Source organism: Cetorhinus maximus, chromosome 25 (genome assembly GCF_964194155.1).
Source record: "Cetorhinus maximus chromosome 25, sCetMax3.hap1.1, whole genome shotgun sequence".
Taxonomy (NCBI): domain Eukaryota; kingdom Metazoa; phylum Chordata; class Chondrichthyes; order Lamniformes; family Cetorhinidae; genus Cetorhinus; species Cetorhinus maximus.
This window is the reverse complement of record NC_135903.1, coordinates 27,980,669-27,996,008: the sequence shown is the minus strand read 5'-3', so window position 1 is coordinate 27,996,008 and position 15,340 is coordinate 27,980,669.

Below are 15,340 nucleotides of genomic sequence, written 5' to 3'. Positions count from 1 at the left end.
TTTTGAACCTCTTACTGCGCTTTCCATGGCCAGCGCTATCTCTAGCACCTTCTTGAAATCCAGGATTACTTCGGACAATAATCTTTTCTGAATCGAGTCGTCTCTCACATCCACACACTAAACAATCTCTGAGCATATCGTTCAGTCGTACCAAACTCACAATGTTCCATTAGCTGCTTCAAATTTGCCATGGGGCATGCAATTGTCTCAACCAGAGCTCTACTTTTTGAATTAAACCTGAACCTCTGCATCTTGACTGGGGGCTTTGGTTGAAAGTGATCCTTCACGAGGTCCACCAATTCATTGAAATTCTTCAAATCTGGGCCACTGGGTGCCATCAAACTTTGAATCAAACCATAGCTCACACGAGTACTCAAGAAGATCTTCTCTGCCCCCATAATCTCGTTCGCTTGAAAAAAACTGAGGCATTTTATGTATTGGGTCCGATCATCTGTGGCTGGTTCAAAAGGATCAATTCTCCCAAATTGTGGCATTTTGAGAGGGGATAATTTCTTCAATTCTAATGCAGCTTGCTATTTACAATCACTGGGTGAGACACAGTGCCAATTTCTTTTTAACTTGATTCCTTTTGTTCAATCCTGTTTTATCCTCATCACTAGTTTGTTATAGGGTGGCCAAGTTGTACTATTAGTAATAGAGTTGATTACAAGCACTTCTTAAGTGGAAACACTAAGTTTATTCACAATATACTCATCAGCAACTACATGTGTGCTTTCAACCCCAACTCTATCTCTACACTGTCTGTTGAGGTAGCCCATGCTATTCTCCTATTGGTTACTATAGATCATGTGATCTTTCCTAACAAATATTATTCTTAAAGGTACATTACACACTAAATCAAACCATAATTACTACAGCAGCCCTTGCCACCAGGCAGCCTCTTCTATGAGCCACTGGCTGCCCACACAGGATGCACCCACACTGGGCCAGGAAGGAGGCAGGCAGGGCTTGCTGGGAAACCTCTCCACGTGGCAAAGGGCCCACTAGCCTCTTGTGAAATCACAGCGGCGATGGGTGTAGGACCTTAAATGGCCTCTTAAAGGCCTCAATTGGCCTCTGGACGGGAAGGCTGTCCTCCACCTTCCCAATCACTGATAAAATTCCAGGGCATCAGGAAGGTGACAGGTTAGCCACTCCCACCCACCCACATCTTCCCTCCCCGCACCAACGCCCACCACTCCCCCACCCCTGCCGTTTCCCAACCCACCCATAAAGGGCTGGTAAAACCCAGCCCATTCAGCCCATAGTGTGATAATAATTTAAGGAATGGCAGTGCTAACAATTCACAAAATCTATTTTAAACTAATAGAGGAAGATGAGTCTGACCCTGAAATTACAGTGAGGTCAGCACTCAAATGACAAATATACTGGAGGAATTATTTAGTTGTGTAAAGTACAGTCTTTTCAAATACACTATTTCTAATAAACCTTTACCACGGGGACTGACATGCACTTCTTCAATTTTCCAAAGGCAGTCTGAAAAAATTGTTTAGCGATGACATTGCCTGACTTTGACCCCTGTCGAAGCTCATCTGCTGCTGAAACCATTATTTACGCCTTTGTTGCCACTAGACTTGACACTTCCAAAGCACTGCTGGCTACTCTCCCACATTCTATCTTCTGTAAACTTGAGGTCACCCAATACACTGATGTCCCTGTCTTAACTCGCACGAAACCTTATTCATTGATCACCCCCGTGCTTGTTGATCTACATCAGCTCCTGGCTAAGCAACATCTTGATTTTAAACTCTCATCCTTATTTTCAAATGGGGAGACAGTGGTGTAGTGATACTGTCACTGGATTAATAATCTAGTAGGTCTAAAATAATCCACTGGGGACATGGGTTCAAATCTCCCCAAGGCAGCTGGTGGAATTTAAATTCCATTAAAAAATCTGGAATTAAAAGCTAGTCCCAGTAATGGTGACAAACATGTTAACTCTCATCAACTGTTGTAAAAACTCATTTGGTTTGCAAATGTCTTTTACGGAAGGAAATCAGCCATCTTGGGAAATGGCCTAGCAAGCCTCTCAGTTCAAGGTCATCTAGGGAAGGGTAATAAATGCTGGTCTTGTCAGAAATGCCCACATCCCATAAAAGGAAAAAAAATACCTCCATGAACTCACACCACCCTATCTCTGTAATCCCCTCAAGCCTCAAAACCCTCTGAGATATCTGCACTCCTCTAATTACGGCCTCTTGAGCATTCACAACTATAATTGCTCCAACACTGTTGGCTGTGCCTTCAGGTGCCCAGTACCTAATCTCTGAAATATAGGGCTGAGTTTTGCCCTTGACGGGCGGGCGGGCCCGACCGACTCAGCGGCAGGCGGGCAGCCAATTGCCGCCGCCAAAACAGGCCCCACATCCATTTTACATGGGCGGGCCAATTAAGGCCCGGCCAGCATGACGCCCGGCAAGAGGCTAAGTGGTGCCTCAGGGAGATCGCTGAAAGGTGGTGAAAGTTTAAAAATAGAAAAATAAAAAAATCATTAACACGTCCCCCTCATGTGAAAACGTCACACGAGATAGGACGTGTTAATAAAGTCCACCAGAACTTGATTAAACTTTTTTAAAGCCGAAATTAAATCTCATCCCACTAGTGGATGAGGTTTGTTAAAAAATCACTTACCCGCCTGCCCGTTGGGCCTGTGCGCCAAGCCGAAGTTAGCACGGGGCCCTCAAAATCCTCGTCAATTGGTGACTTAAGGGCCTTAACAAGGCCTTTAATTAATGGCGGGCACGGATCGTGCTGCATAGCGCATCCGCCCACCTAAACAGCGCGATGCCGCCCGCTGAAGTCGGGACGTCATTTTAAGCACTGACGTGCGGGCTCCGCCACCCGCACGTCAGCCAGAAAATTCAGCCCATACTCTCTCTACCTCACTTTCTCCCTTGAAATCTATCTCTTTCCCAGCCTTTTAGTCATGTAATTGAATATTCAATTGATATCCAAATATGACTCAGCCCCATTTGTAATTTTATAATGCTCCTATGAAGCATCTTGGAATGTCTTATTACGTTAAAGTTGCTATAGAAATATAAATCATTGCTAATACGAGGTTGGCTATGAATCATTAACCCAGTTTATTTGCAACTAGTGAACAAGTAGAGTAACAATTGTGATTAAATCTACCTTTAACCAATTTTCATTTTCTCCTTGAAAAGAAAGGACAATAATTAGCCATGTACCCTGTACTTTTAATGGGCTGACTTCCTGCTTATTAAAATTACCATCCTTTCTAGTTGGAAAAACCAACCTGCTTCAAATCCAGGACTGGGACACCCGGAGGTAGATTTTCCTTGCAGCCCCTCAGCGTTGGATTTACAAATTTCACAGAAGCTGCACATAAAAATTTCTATGCACAAAGTGTAGCTGCCACCAAACTGGTGAAGTGGACATTAAGGGTCCCTGACAACCATCTACACTAAAGACTGGCCTCATTAAAATATGCAAGTTAGGGGTTCTGCATTTGAATTTGTTGCCTGGGAGCCTTTTATTCAATCTTTCTTATACTCCCATCACTAGATTTCCCCAACAACAATGTGCATTTATATAGCACCTTTAGAGGTACCCAAATGTCCCCAAATGCTTCACAGACACGTTGTCGGGTAAATTTTGACACCGATCTTAAGATAGGCGACCAAAGGTTTGCTCAAAAAATGTAGGTTTTTAAGGAGGAGAGAGCAGCTGAAAGGTGTGAGGATGGGATTCCATGGAAGCTCTCATGAAAGATCAAATCTTTAAATTATGTTTTAAAGTAGGCCCATATTGCTCCAACAATCGCTTCGCGAGTCAGTGCAATGCCTAGTGTGGTACTCAGTTATAAAAAAAACGAAGACGCTCACGGATTAAATCCCCAGTTTCTGCTGAGCTAGATCCCCACGGCCAATATGGCAGTTAAACTTTCAAGCTTGACCTCAGGGCTTGTGGCCTATGGAGAGAAAAACAAGTTCTGGAATAGTTCCTATGGTGATTGTTGGCTAGTTACACCTACAGGAATGAGGAAGAGAGAAAAAAACAACTGTATGATTTCTAAGATCAGGCTCAATTGCAATGCACCCACTGAGCTGAATTTAATGGCCATGGTGGTAGCTCTGTCCACCAGCCACAAAGCCAGGGACAACCTCACTGTGGCCAATTCCATAAGCCCGCATTAGATTAACTTCAGTCGGGCGGTTGCTGCCATCGGGGTTCTGCGCCTTTCATGGTGAAGTTGCTATCTATCTGAGCTGCCGGCCAATCAGAGGGCCAGAAACTCTTCAGTCCCAGCACCACCACCAGGAGTGGTGGCCACTGCTGGCAGTTCAGAAGACCCGGAGAGCCACCATGGAAGGGTCTCCAGAGGAGTGGCGAGTGGGGCAGTCAGTGGCCAGCCAGGCAGGCACTTGTGAGAAGGGAGTCATTGTTGAGGGCAGGGGGTGCTCCCTCAGTTGGGACTGCCCTTACCGTTGGGACTGTCTGTGGCTCACAGGATATTTTATCAGAAAGGCCTCAATCTGGGCCCATAGGGCACCAGCGGTGGTGAAATAAGGCCTGTAAGTGGCCAGTTAAGGGCCTGGATTAGATGGCAGGGTGTGGCATAATGGTATTATCACTGAACTAGTATCACAGAGACCCAGGGCACTGCCCTGGGGGCCTTGGTTCAAATCCAACACATAAGATGGTGAAATTTGAATTCAGTAAAAATCTAGAATTAAAAGTCTAATGACAACCATGAAATCATTGTCAATTATAGGAAAAACCCATCTGATCACTAATGTCCTTTAGAGAAGGAAATCTGCCATCCTCACCTGGTCTGGCCTACACCATCCAGGACAAAGCAGCCTGCTTGATTGGCACCCGTTCCACAAACATTCACTCCCTCCACCACCGATGAACAGTAGCAGCAGTGTGTATCATTTACAAGATGCACTGCAGAAACTCACCAAGGCTCCTTAGGCAACACCTTCCAAACCCACGACCGCTACCATCTAGAAGGACAAGGGCAGCAGATACATGGGAACATTGCCATCTGGAAGTTCCCCTCCAAGCCACTGACAACCCTGACTTGGAAAGATATCATAAGACGTAGGAGCTGAAGTAGGCCATTTGGCCCATCAAGTCTGCTCCACCATTCAATCAGATCATGGCTCTACTTTCCTGCCTTCTCCCAATAACCCTTAATTCCCTTACTGATTAAAAACCTGTCTATCTCAGCCTTGAAATATACTTAATGACACAGCTTCTACAGCCCTCTGTGGCAAAGAATTCCACAGATTGACTACCCTCTGAGAGAAGAAATTCCTCCTCATCTCCGTTTTAAATGGGTGATCCTTTACTCTGAGATTATGCCCTCTGGTCTTAGGCTTTCCCACAAGGGGAAACAACCTCTCAGCAACTACCCTGTCAAAGCCCCCTAAGAATCTTATATGTTTCAATAAGGTCGCCTCCCATTCTTCTAAAGCCCAATGAGTACAGGTCCAACCTACTCAACCTTTCCTCATCAGAAAATCCCTCCATCCCCGGGATCAGCCGAGTGAACCTTCTCTGGACTGCCTCCAATGCCAGTATATCTTTCCTTAGGTAAGGGGACCAAAACTGTTCACAGTATTCTAGATGTGATCTAACTTGTGCCTTGTATAGTTTTAGCGAGACTTCCCTATTTTTATACTCCATTCCCTTTGAAATAAAGGCCAACATTCCATTTGCCTTTCCTATTGCCTTGTATGTTAACGTTTTGGGATTCATGCACAAGGACTCCCAAATCCCTCTCTGCTGCAGCCTTCTGCAGTCTTTCTCCATTTAAACAATATTCAGCTCCTCTATTCTTCCTGCCAAAGTGCATAACCTCACATTTTCCCACATTATATTCCATCTGCCACTTTTTTGTCCACTCATTTAACCTGTCCTTGTCCCTCTGTAGACTCCTTGTGTCATCCTCACCACTTGCCTTCCCACCTATTTTTGTATCATCTGCAAATTTGGTGATAGTACGTTCACTTCCCTCATCTAAGTCATTAATGTATATTGTAAATAATTGAGGCCCCAGCACTGATTCCTGTGGCACTCCACGAGTTACGGGTTGCCATCCTGAAAATGCCCCTCTTATCCCAAATGTCTTCTATTAGTTAGCCAATCCTGTAGCCATGCTAAACACTACCCCCAACAGCATGGGCTCTTTTCTTATTAAGTAGCCTTACGTGCAGTACCTCATATATTACATCTATTGGCTCCCCTTTATCTATCCTGCTTGTTATCTCCTTGTTATCTGCTCAAGAATTCTAATAAATATGTCAGGCATGGTTTCCCCTTTACGAAGCCATGCTGACTCTGCTTGATTAGATTATGTAATTCTAAATGCTCTGCTACAACATCCTTTATAATAGACTCTAACATTTTCCCAATGACAGATGTTAACCTAACTGGCCTATAGTTACCTGTTTTTTTTGTCTCCCTCCCTTTTTGAATAAGGGTTTTACCTTGGCAGTTTCCCAATCCTCTGGGACTTTTCCAGAATCTAAGGATTCTTGGAAGATTACTACCAGTGTATCCACTATCCCTGTGGCTACTTCCTTTAGTATCTTAGGATGCAACCAATCAGGTCCAGAGGACTTATTGGCCTTTAGCCCCGTTAGTTTCCCTAGTACTTTTTCTCTAGTACAGTTATTGTATTTATTTCCTCCCCCTCTTCTGCCCCTTGATTATTTAATATTTGAATGCTATTAATATCTTCTACCGTGAAGACTGAAGCAAAGTATTTATTCAACTCCTCTGCCATTTCCTGATTTCCCATTATTATTTCCCCAGCCTCATTCTGTAAGGGGCTTATGTTCACTTTGGTCTCTCTCTTCCTTTTTATATATTTAAAGAAGCTCTTACTGTCTGTTTTTATATTACTTGCTAGCTTACCCTCAAAGTTTATTTTCTCCCTCTTTATTATTTATTCTGTCATCTTTTGTTGGTTTTTAAAACTTTCCCAACCCATTGGTTTACCACGAATCTTTGCCACATTGTATGTCTTTTCTTTTAATTTGATACTATCCTTAACTTTCTTGGTTAACCATGGTTGGTTTACCCCCTTTCTTGAATCCTTCTTCCTCACTGGGATATGTCTTTGTTGATAATCATGAACATGTATTAAATGTCTGCCATTGTTTATCAACCATTTTTTCTGCTAAAATCCTTTCCCAGTCCACCCCAGCCAACTCTGCTGTCATTCCTTTGAAATTACCCTTATCTAAGTTTAGCACAGTTGTTTCCAACCCAAGTTTCTCACTCTCAAACTGAACGCTAAATTCTACCATATTATGGTCACTGTTTCCTAGCGTATCTTTTACTCTGAGATCATTTATTAAACCTGCCTCATTACACATTACCAGATCCAAAATAGCCTGATCCCTTGTTAGATCCACAACACATTGTTCTAGGAAACTGTCCTGAATACACTCTATGAACTCTTGCTCGTGGCTACCTCTGCCAATTTGATTTTCCAAATCTACATGAAGATTAAAGTCACCCATGATTAATGGACTGCCTTTTTTACATGCCCTCATTACCTCCTGATTTATTCTGTGTCCTACAGTATAGCTACTGTTCGGGGGCCTATAGACTACTCCCACCAGTATCTTCTTCCTCTTGTTATTTCTTACCTCCATCCACATGGATTCTACATCTTCCGATCCAAGATCCTTTCTTGCTATCGTACTTAATCCATCTTGCACTAACAAAGCTACCCCACCACCTTTTCCTTCCTGCCTGTCCCTTTGAAAAGTCAAGTACCCCTAAATATTTAGTTCCCAACTTTGATCTCCTTGTAACCATGTCTCTAATGGCTATAAGATTATATCCCTTAACCTCTATTTGTGCCATTAATTCATTTATTTTGTTCTGAATACTACATGCATTTAAGTAAAGAGCCATTAACTTTGCCTTTTTACCATTTTTTCCTCCTTTGACCCTATTTGCTGCTTTTTTTTTATGTTTGTATGCTCTGTCCCTTCCTGTCACACTCTGGGTATCATTACCTGCAACGCTGTCATATCCACCACCCACCCCCCACCCCACCCTCAGCTGATGAATCAGTGCTCTTCCATATTGAACATCACTTGGAGGAAGCACTGAGGGTGACAAAGGTGCAGAATGTACTCTGGGTGGGGGACTTCAATGTCCATCACCAAGAGTGGCTCAATAGCGCCACTACGGACCGAACTGGCCGAGTCCTAAATTACATAGCTGCTAGACTGGGTCTGCGGCAGGTGGTGAGGGAACCAACAAGAGGGAAAAACATACTTGATCTCACCCTCACCAACCTGCCTGCTGCAGGAGCATCTGCCCATGACAGTATCAGTAGGAGTGATCACCGCACAGTCGCTGTAAAGACGAAGTCCCAACTTCACATTGAGGATACCCTCCATCGTGTTGTGTGACACTGCCACTGAGCTAAATAGGATAGATCTCAAACAGATCTAGCAACTTAAGACTGGGCAACCATGAGGCGCTGTGGGCCTTCAGCAGCAGCAGATTTGTGCTCAACCACAATCTGTAACCTCATGGTCCAGCATGTCCTCCACTCTATAATCACCACCAAGCCAGGGGATCAACCCTGGTTCAATGAAGGGTGCAGAAGGGCGTGCCAGGAGCAGCACCAGGCATACCTAAAAATGAAGTGTCAAACTGGTGAAGTTACAACTCAGGACTACTTGTGTGCCAAACAGCGTAAGCAGCAAATGATAGACAGAGCTAAGCGATTCCACAGCCACCAGATCAGATCTAAGATCTGCAGTCCTGCCACATTCAGTCATGAATGGTGGTGGACAATTAAACAACTTACTGGAAGAGGAGGCTCCACAAATACTCCCACCCTTAATGATGGAGGAGCCCAGCACATCAGTGCAAAGATAAGGCTGAAGCGTTCGCAACAATCTTCAGCCAGGAGTGCCGAGCGATGAATGGCCTCTTCCAAGGGTCCCCAGTATCACAGATGCAAGTCTTCAGCCAATTTAATTCACTCCAAATGATATCAAGAAATGGCTGAAGGCACTGGATACTGCAAAGGCTTTGGGCCCTGTCAATATTCCAGCAATAGTACTGAAGACCTGTGCTCCAGAACTTTCCGCACCCCTAGCCAAGCTGTTCCAGTACAGCTACAACACTGGCATCTACTGGCAATGTGGAAAATTGACCAGGTATGTCCTGTACACAAAAAGCAGGACAAATCCAACTCGGCCAATTACTGCCCCATCAGTCTACTCTCCATCATCAGTAAAGTTATGGGAAGGGGTCATCACCAGTGTTATCAAGCGGCACTTGCTTAGCAATAACCTGCTCACTGACAGGCCATTTGGGTTCTGCCAGGGCCTCTCAGCCCTTGGTTCAAACATAGGCAAAAGAGCTGAACTCCCGAGATGAGGTGAGAGTGTCGGCCCTTGACATCAAGGCAACATTTGACCGAGTGTGGCATCAAGGAGCCCTAGCAAATCTGGAGTCAATGGGAATCAGGGGAAAACTCTCAGCTGCTTGAAGTCATACCTAGCACAAAGGAAGATGGTTGTGGTTGTTGGAGATCAAATATCTCAGTTCCAGGGCATCACTGCAGGAGTTCCTCAGGGTAGTGTCCTAGGCCCAACCATCTTCTGCTGCTTCATCAATGACCTTCCTTCCATCATAACGTTAGAAGTGAAATTGTTCGCTGATGATTGTACAATGTTCAGCACCATTCGCAACTCCTCAGATACTGAAGCAGTCCATGATCAAATGCAGCAAGACCTGCACAATATCCAGGTTTGGGGTGAAAACTGGCAAGTAACATTCATGCCGCACAGGTGCCAGGCAATGACCATCTCCAACAAGAGGGGGTCTAACCATAGCCCTTGTCATTCAATGGCATTATCATTGCCGAATTCCCCAATCTTAACATCCTGGGGGTTACCATGATCAGAGACTGAACTGAACTAACCATGTAAATACTGTGGTTACAAGAGCAGTAACAGAGGCTAGGAATCCTGTGGCGAGTAAGCCTGTCCACCATCTACAAGGCACAAGTCAGGAGTGAATGAACTGGCAGTGAGTGAGATTCCTGTGGATGTGTGATAGGTTTGTGAGTGTGTGAGTTGAGAGTGATGAGAAGAATGACTTACCCTGGCGGAATCGAGGAGATCAATCATCCTCTTTCAGCACTGGATAGCTGTCCTCTTTTGCAGGGCATTGGCGCTGACCACTGCTGCCACCTCCTCCAATGCAGGATTGGTGATCTTGCTGGCTGGCCTTCACTCAGAGCGGGGATAGCGGACATCACAGTGCACCTCCACTGCACCCAGCAGGTGCCCGAGGGAGGTGTCGCTAAGTCTGGGGGCAGTATGTTTCCTCTCTTTGGCAGCCATCAGCTGACAGCAGCTTCCTATCCTTGGAGAGTCCCAGCTCTTTGCAGGGGCGGCCTTTAAATATGGCACCTGGTTTACTGAAGGCCTGAGGTGATGGCGGGGCGGGAGAAGCAGAGGATGGCTTACCAGCGACCTGGCTTGTTTCCTGGGAATGAATTACTAATGAGGCAGGATTGGGATAATACGGCACGAAAACCCAGCATTGCAACCAATGGCTAAACCGTCCTTTTCCTCACTCGCTGCCACACACAGTGCAAATCTGTGATGATTCCGCCCATTATGTTTGAATTTATTAAAAACCGTAGTCTGTAGTGTTAAAATGTGCATGTCTGCTAAATTTTGGGGATATGATGATAGCCCTTCATTTTCTATCCTTTCTGTAGCAATTGCGATCAAATTTGATAAATACTTCAATGCCCGGATTTTGCAGTCAAGTGACTGTGCTTTCTGCTGACCTTGAAGGAAGCTGGCCACAAAGAACTAGCCTTTCCTGATGTTAGTTGAATTCCGGCGGTAGCTATAGCAGATCCCTGAAGTCCAGACACAGTGATGTCATCAAACAGGCTAAGCAGCAAATCACATGGATGAATTTTCATGGACAGCAATACAGAAAGTAAAAAGCCTAGGGCGGGATTTCACCCCCCCCTCCCCCCCCCCTCCCCCCCCCAGTCGGTGGGGGGTTGTGCGGGAGCGGGTGGGTTCCCAATCAACGGGAGCGCCAATTAATGCCCGCCCAGCATGACGCCCTCCAGGAAGCGCTATGCGCACTCTGTGCGGGCGATGGGGAGGGGAATTCCCTGAGCCGGGAGTGCGCTCTTTCGCGCATGCTCAGATCTCCATGAGGCAAAGTGCTGCCACAGGGAGATCGGCTCAGGTTTGAAAGTTTCAATAAAGAAGGGGAAAAAATTACTGACATGTCCACTCGTGTGCCACTGTCACACGAGCTGGGGCATGTCAATTTCTTTTATTTAAGCATTTTATAAAAATTTTAACACCCTCATGAAACCTCATTCCGCCCGAGGATGAGGTTTCATGTTTTTTCAGAAGCCCGCCTGGGCTCCCGGCTTAAGGTTGGACAGGCAGGTCCATTAATCATGTTAATTACTTTTTTAATGGCCTTAATAGGCCTTTGACAGTTTCAGCCGAAGTGAAAATCTAAATGGCGCGGGATGATGTCGGGACTCCCACCCGCGTCATTTTACGTGTCGGCCAGAGGGTCCCGCCCCCGCTCATCGAACAGAAGATTCTGCCCCTGGAATATAATACACATTTTAAAAATAGTGCAGAAAGCAAAATAAAGATTGATGCAAACACATGGGATGAAGGTGGAACCTGAAATGTCATAGACAGTAAAACAAATTAAAAATCTATCGACTTAGCAAATGGAGAAAATTGGCATTCCATTTGATATTGATCTTTCATGGCCAGAGACGTTGTTCAACAATTCTGAGCCTCTGTGCAACTGCACTATTTCGATTGCTCCGTGATAAAGGCCTGCAATTTATTGGCTCTTTAGGTTACTGATCTGTAGCTGTGCACCAGATCAAATTTTGGCTCATGATCCACATCATAGAATGTTTCGCATGACGAGGAAACTGTCACTGCTCTGCTACTCAGGCCTCCAACTGAATTTTGCAATACAGTTCTTGACAAGAATGTTGGCTTCATACGGGTGCCCTGTTTGCCAGTTCAGAGGAGCAGGTTAACTTTGGGGATAGTGAGAAGGCAGCAGGATCAGGGTGGGTAAAAGCAAAATACTGCGGATGCTGGAAATCCTGAACAAAAACAAAAATACCTGGAAAAACTCAGCAGGTCTGACAGCTTCTGCGTAGAGGAGTACAGTTGACGTTTCGAGTCCGTATGACCCTTCATCAGAACTAAGGAAATAGAAAAATGAGGTGGAATATAAGCTGGTAGAGGTGGGTGGGACAGATAGAGCTCGATAGGGGGCCAGTGATAGGTGGAGGCCAAGAAGAGACGGCCAAAGATGTCATAGACAAAAGGACAATGTGGTGTTGACGGTGGTGATATTATCTAAAGGATGTGCGAATGGGGACATTAAGGGTAGAAAGCAGGACAAGCTAGTGGCAGATGGCCCTAGTGGGGGTGAGGTGGGGGGAAGGGATCAAAATGGGCTAGAAGGTGGGGATGAAACAATGGACTGAAATAAATTTAAAAATAGGAGGGAAAAGAAAAAAATATAGTTGTAAAAAAATTATAAATTATTGGAAAAAGGGGGATCGGAAAGGAGGTGGGGATGGAGGAGAGAGTTCATGATCTGAAATTGTTGAACTCAATATTAAGCCCAGAAGACTGTAAAGTGCCTAGTCGGAAGATGAGGTGCTGTTCCTCCAGTTTGTGTTGAGCTTCACTGGAACAATGCAGCGGGCCAAGGACAGACATGTGGGCATGAGAGCAGGGTCGAGTGTTGAAATGGCAAGCGACAGGGAGGTCTGGGTCATGCTTGCAGACAGACCGAAGGTGATCCGCAAAGCGGTCACCCAGTCTGCGTTTGGTCTCTCCAATGTAGAGGAGACTGCATTGGGAGCAACGAATGCAGTAGACTAAATTGAGGGAAGTGCAAGTGAAGCGCTGCTTCACTTGAAAGGAGTGTTTGGGCCCTTGGACAGTGAGGAGGGGGGAAGTAAAGGGGCAGGTGTTGCACCTTCTGCGGTTGCATGGGAAGGTGCTGTGGGAGGGGGTTTAGGTGTAGGGGGTGATGGAGGAGTGGACCAGGGTGTCCCGGAGGGAATGATCCCTGCAGAAAGCCACCAGGGGGTGAAGGGAAGATGTGTTTGGTGGTGGCATCATGCTGGAGTTGGCGGAAATGGCGGAGGATGATCCTTTGAATGCGGAGACTGGTGGGGTGATAAGTGAGGACAAGGGGGACCCTATCATGGTTCTGGGAGGGAGAGGAAGGTGTGAGGGCAGATGCGGGGGAGATGGGCCGGACACGGTTGAGGGCCCTATCAACCACCGTGGGTGGAAAACCTTGGTTAAGGAAGAAGGAAGACATGTCAGAGGAACTGTTTCGGAAAGTGGCATCATCAGAAAAGATGCGATGGAGGCGAAGGAGCTGAGAGAATGGGATGGAGTCCTTACAGGAAGCGGGGTGTGAGGAGCTGTAGTCAAGGTAGTTGTGGGAGTTGGTAGGCTTGTATTGAATATTGGTGGACAGTCAATCACCAGAAATTGAGACAGAGAGGTCAAGGAAGGGAAGGGAAGTGTCAGTGATGGACCATGTGAACATGATGGAGGGGTGGAAATTGGAAGCAAAATTAATAAATTTTTCCAGATCCAGACGAGAGCATGAAGCGGCAATGAAGCAGTCATCAATGTATTGGGGAAAGAGTTGTGGGAGGGGGCCTGAGTAGGACTGGAACAAAGAATGTTCCACATACCACATAAAGAGACAGGCATAACTGGGGCCCATGAGGGTACCCATAGCCACATTGTTTATTTGGAGGAAGTGAGACGAGTTTAAGGAGAAATTGTTCAGTGAGAGAAGCTAGACGGAGGAGAGTAGTGGTAGATGGGGATTGTTCGGGCCTCTGTTCGAGGAAGAAGCGGAGAGCCCTCAGACCATCCCGGTGGGGGATGGAGGTGTAGAGGGATTGGACATCAATGGTGAAGAGGAGGCGGTTGGGGCCAGGGAACTGGAAATTGTTGATATGATGTAGAGCGTGCGAGGAATCGCGGATGTAGGTGGGAAGAGACTGGACAAGGGGAGAGAGAATGGAGTCAAGATAGCAATAAATAAATTCCGTGGGGCAGGAACAGGCTGACACGATCGGTCTGCTGGGACAGTCCTGTTTGTGGATTTTGGGTAGGAGGTAGAAGCGGGCTGTCTGAGGTTGGGAGACTATGAGGTTGGAAGCTGTGGAGGGAAGATCTCCAGAAGAGATGAGGTCAGTGACAGTCCTGGAAACAATGGCTTGGGGTCATGGTCCAGGGGGAGGTAGAAGGAAGTGTCTGCGAGTTGACGCTCAGCCTCTGCAAGGTAGAGGTCAGTGCGTCAGACAACAACAGCACCACCCTTGTCAGCGGGTTTGATGACAAAGTCAGTGTTGGACCTCAGAGAACGGAGTGCGGCAAGTTCAGAAAGAGACAGGTTAGAGTGGGTGAGAGGAGCAGAGAAATTGAGACGACTGATGTCACGCCGATAGTTCTCAATGAAAAGATCAAGAGCAGGTAAAAGTCCAGAGGGAGGGGTCCAGATGGAGGGAGAATATTGGATGCGGGTAAAAGGATCCGTTGAACAGGGAGAGGAATCCTGCCCAAAGAAGTGAGCACGGAGATGAAGGCAACGGAAGTAGAGTTCAGCATTGTGCCGAGCCCGAAATGCATTGAGGTGAGGGCGTAAGGGTATGAAATTGAGTCCTTTGCTGAGCACTGAACATTCAGCATCGGAGAGAGGAAGTTCAGGGTGTATGGTGAATGCACGGCTGGGGCTGGGATTGGAAGACGGGATGGGGACGGAGGGACGGGCAGGGGTGGAGGGTCCTGGTTGGTGTCATGAGTTGTTGGAGCTTGCGTTCCTTTGTATCTGAAAGAAAGAGTCAAACTTTCTTGTTGAGGCATCGGATAAGATTTGGGTAACTGATTGGCCTCATTTTAACTGTTCTCAAACACTTGGCTCCCACCAGATGGTGCAGATGATGATGGTTAAAATCAAGCCCTGGGTTTCTGCTCAGCAGATGACTCGCATGTATAAATAGTTACAATTTTTCTGTCAACAGGTCCTGCATATTTGTTTTGTGACCCACCTGATGACTAATCCAAGGAGCCAGACTGATAAATCCTTGGGAGCAAACTGTTGTCTCCCATGTTGAGAGCTCTTACATTTACTGCCTAATTATTGACTGCTGGTGAGAGAATTTGAGAAGCATAATTATTTTGACATCTGGAGATTGTCACGTTAATTCCCAAGTTGCCATTTTTAGCAAAGAAACTGCACA